Source organism: Palaemon carinicauda, chromosome 20, assembly GCF_036898095.1.
Source record: "Palaemon carinicauda isolate YSFRI2023 chromosome 20, ASM3689809v2, whole genome shotgun sequence".
In the NCBI taxonomy this organism is placed as follows: Eukaryota; Metazoa; Arthropoda; class Malacostraca; order Decapoda; family Palaemonidae; genus Palaemon; species Palaemon carinicauda.
The window spans coordinates 53491801-53496800 of NC_090744.1; positions in this window are offsets into that span (position 1 = coordinate 53491801).

Genomic DNA, 5000 nt, shown 5'->3' on the forward strand with positions numbered 1-5000 from the left:
AACAGTGATAATCCCACAAACCTTCTGAACATTCTCATTTCTGTTCTAAGAAGATTTGCTTTTTATTATTTTCTAGGAGTCTACATTACATATCCATACATTAACACTGTTCTTATCAGTGTGCTAAACGCTGTTACTTTTAGCTTGATTGACATTACACCGCACGTGTTTCATACATGTTCTTACACTATAATGGTTCTGATTTATTTTATCATATCACTACCTCTTCCCTGCACTGTTATAGACCAACTTGTGTTTTAATGCAAGCTCATTCTTTTCAAAGAATGAATATATATGAGGTTCAGGCTAGCACATCGTTGTATATAGACTCGATAATTGTTTGATAAAGTTTAGTTGCATTTACCTATCCTCTCAGCTATCACCTAGCTGGTGCCTACGAACATTGATGACCAGTGGAATCTCCACTTTGTCCAGCGGGCCCCCTCACTACTATACCCTATTGTTTGAAGATGCCACTACCTAACCTCCCTCTTCTGCACACGCCTCCTCAAAGAAACTGCCACCCATCGCATGTGAAGAAGGGTTCGCCTGGTTTCAAAGTGATGAAGTACAGTTTCTCATAAAGAGCATGACACAGTCTAGCACCAAATCAGGTTCTAATAGAGATACCAGAGGACACTTTACTGGAAATGTCCGATTGGCTTTGCTAGTTAGGTCACACTCCAGTACAATGTGACACCATAAAAAATATCTCTCGAGATAGTACTTGCTATCACCAGCTACCAGTATAGCCAAACACCATGAACTCTCTCAACAACCGTTGTATGGCCAAAAGGCTTCGTTTGTCCTTAGGGATATAACCAGCATCGCTCGCTAGCAAACTGCTACAGACAGCTCTCCTTGTGAGGTAAACCTCCTTCGTGCCCTTTCGGTACGGCACCTACCCGATTCTGTACGGGCTGCCATCCCTGATATCGATATTTTGCTGATGGAGAGCCTGATGACCAGAGTCAACCCTGTTATGGACAGCAACTTCATCATATTCAAGACTTCCACACCTAATGAAGTGGACAGCTAATCAACATGGACAGAGTCTTACATGAATGTGGTAGAACACAGACGCCCACCCCATGACGTGTGGGGGCAGTGACAAAGATGCCCACCTCCCACATATACCATCACTCGCTTACTCCCAAACCAACAACCTCTTTAACCACTTACTGACATCCATGGGCCGCAGATATTCTATTACATTCCCAAACTCAAGGATGCTGGGATGAAATATGTGAATGATTATCATTGACCGAAAAACATATTATAACATTGCTTCCAGTTGTGGTCTCCCCTGTCATTAAGTGTTCCTTTTTACTTGAAGCAAGTACAGCTGTTTCATTTATGGTGTACACGACTGCTTGCAATTTTCTTCTGCCAAGCCCATTCTTCAAAACACAACATAGTATGTTTAAGTCCCTCAACATCCACCTGGTAGCTGCCAACAGATCTTCAGTAACCAACCACGGTTATGAAACACGCATATCATTGTTTGAAAGCGCCAAATATATTTGGAAGTTTCTCATAGTTGACGTCATATTGCGTATCCTTGTTGCGGATTTCCTCTCACATTTCCACCTCTTGGTTGATGTAGCTCACTGACTGTTAGTCAAGGCGGATTCGTACTCCTTGACAGCTCTCCAACACAACCCCCTCCAACCTCCCTCACCACATCAGCACACTCAGGGATGCCTATGCTCACCTCCTCACATTATATCGAAAGTTTCCCGTCCAGAATTTTGTGAAATGGCCACGATTAGTGTCAAACTCTGTGCTTATCAGCAGATCAAGACAATGGAGCCCATAGTATTTGCAAGATTAAGGCATCTATCACCAGATCCTTTGGCAGCTGCTAAACAAACTTTTGCCGAAATGGAAGATATGGGCCTTGCCATATGGCCTTAAGCCCATAATCATCACCCATACACATTGTCCGTAAGAAAGATGGCTCTCTGCGTCCGTGTAGGGATTACAGGTACCTGAATATACTGATAGACCGTGATCACTACCCCCTCCTAAACATCGCTTACTAGATGTCCTACTTGCACAAAGCAAAGGTTTCCCAACGCTCTACCTCCTGAAGGGGTATTATCAGGTATCAATAAACCTGAAAACATCGTCAAGACCGCCAATACCTCCTAATTTGGTACATATACCTTCAATTACTCGCATTTTGGTCTTTATAATGCCGGGACCACTTTCCAACGCCTCATGGATAGACACTTAGCGGACTTCTCCTTCTGTGTATGTTATATGGATGATATACTTGTGTTCTTTTCCTCCAAAGAGGAACAACTTTGTCACATATGCATAAAGCTCAACTCCCCTTTAAAACCAACGAAGTATAGTTCTTTGAGCACCGCATTACACCTTAAGGAGTCAGGCAATTTTAAAACTTCATAAAGATAGTGAGCAAATGCTGTGCTAGGAATGGAGTTAGACAGCGAGAACCAATCCCTCCTTTATTTTTCACAGCATGCATAGAAAATGTTTAAAAAACTAATGGATTTGGGAAATATAGTCATTAATATTAATGTTGAATGCACTGACAACTCAAGATTAGCAGATGTCATAGTTGTATATAGGGAATCATCGGAAGAATAACAAAAGATGATAGAAGATTTGAAAAGAAAAAGGAAAAATGTATGACTGAAAAAGAATAGAAGTAAAGCTAAGATTATGTTCAGTGAAAATGCAGAGACAATGAATAACCGTTAGGGAGGAATATCTGGATTTAGGTAATTAATATAGATACCTAGGAAAAACAGAAAGTGTAATCCCCGGACAAGAGATCGAAATAAAAAATACTGGATAAGTATGAAAGGGAGAGTTTTTGTGAAAAAAATAAGATTTTAAAGGTGAAATACACCATTGCCTGAAATTAAAAGTATTTAATGCAGAGGGGTAACTACGAGGTGAGGGGCACGTGCCATAGGCGCCAATCTTAGTGAGTTCCAAAATGAACCTGGATAACAATTTATACGAATTACAGTGGCTGTGGAAAAAAAAGTATTTCGTAAATTGTATTGTTATAACACACTCATACACACATAATCACAAAAATACACAAACAAACACTCAAACATACAAACATGCACACACACATACACACACACACACACACACACACACACACACACATATATATATATATATATATATATATATATATATATATATATATATATATATATATATATATATATATATATATATATATATATATATATATATATATATATATATATATATATATATATATATATATATATATATATATATATATATATATATATATATATATATATATATATATATATATATATATATATATATATATATATATATATATATATATATATATATATACATATATATATATATATATATATATATATATATATATATATATATAAATATATATATATATATATATATATATATATATATATATATATATACATATGTATATATGTGTATATATATACATATATATATATATATATATATATATATATATATATATATATATATATATATATATATATATATATATATATATGAATGAAAGAATTGCTAGTATTTGTACTTTTTCTCACACACCAAAATATATTTGTGTATGTATATATATATATATATATATATATATATATATATATATATATATATATATATATATATATATATATATAGATAGAGAGATAGATAGATAGATAGATAGATAGACATATATATATATATATATACATATATATATATATATATATATATATATATATATATATATATATATATATATATGTATGTATGTATATATAAATATATATATATATATATGTATATATATATATATATATATATATATATATATATATATATATATATGTATATATATATATATATATATATATATAGATATATATATATTTATATATATGTATGCATATATATAAATATATATATATATATATATATATATATATATATATATATATATATATATATATATATATATATATATATATATATAGCCATTGGCACAAAGGGCATCCATTTATCCTCTACTTCACGGTTCATAGTCGTCACCCATGTAACTCTTGGTCTTCCAACTCTTCTAGTGCCTTATAGAGACTAATTTGGTGAACTAATCTCTCATGTAGAGTACGAATATCATGCCCAAAATATCTCCATCTTCCCCTCATCATGATCTAATCCACATATGGCAGTCGAGAAATCTCTTGAAATTTCCTTCCTGCTATTTAATGTCCGATATTCGTTTGACGGCTTTGTTCTGAAAACTACAAAATCTGTTGGATATTGTTTCATTGTCATACCATGAATCATGTTTGTAGAGTAACACTAATCCAACTAAACTGATATATACAATTTAAGGAGATTTGACTTCAAATTTCACTCAACCTAGCCATTGTCTGATTCTATTTTTCAAATCTTAAATTAAACTACAATTCTAAAGACCCTGTATTGGAGATCATTGATCCTAAATATTTAAATGATCTCAACTCATTAATCCTTTCTCATTCCCATGACATTTCTTCTTCTCATTGCATATTCAATTCACATCATCTCTGACTTTCTTTTCTTTATATTGAACAAGCCACCTGTTTTAGTTCATGCATTCTGGTAAGCAAGCTTTGCAAGTCCTTTGGTGTTCTGTTAATAAGGACAGCATCATCAGCATACTCTAGCTCAGCTGATTTCTTGCTATCAAACCAGTCTAATCCTTCTTCCTTATTCCCAACTGTTCTCTGCATTACAAAATCGATGAAGAGGATAAACAGCATAGGTGACAACATATTCCTTCGGAGTACTGCACTGTTCACTAGAAATTCATTTGAATGGACCCCACTAACATCAACTTTGCACTTTACATGCCCAAGGACAAACTAAATCGAATTTCATATTCAAGAGGAACTCCAAAATAACGCAGGACCCTTAAAAGATTTGTTTTATAGTCAACAAATGCCATC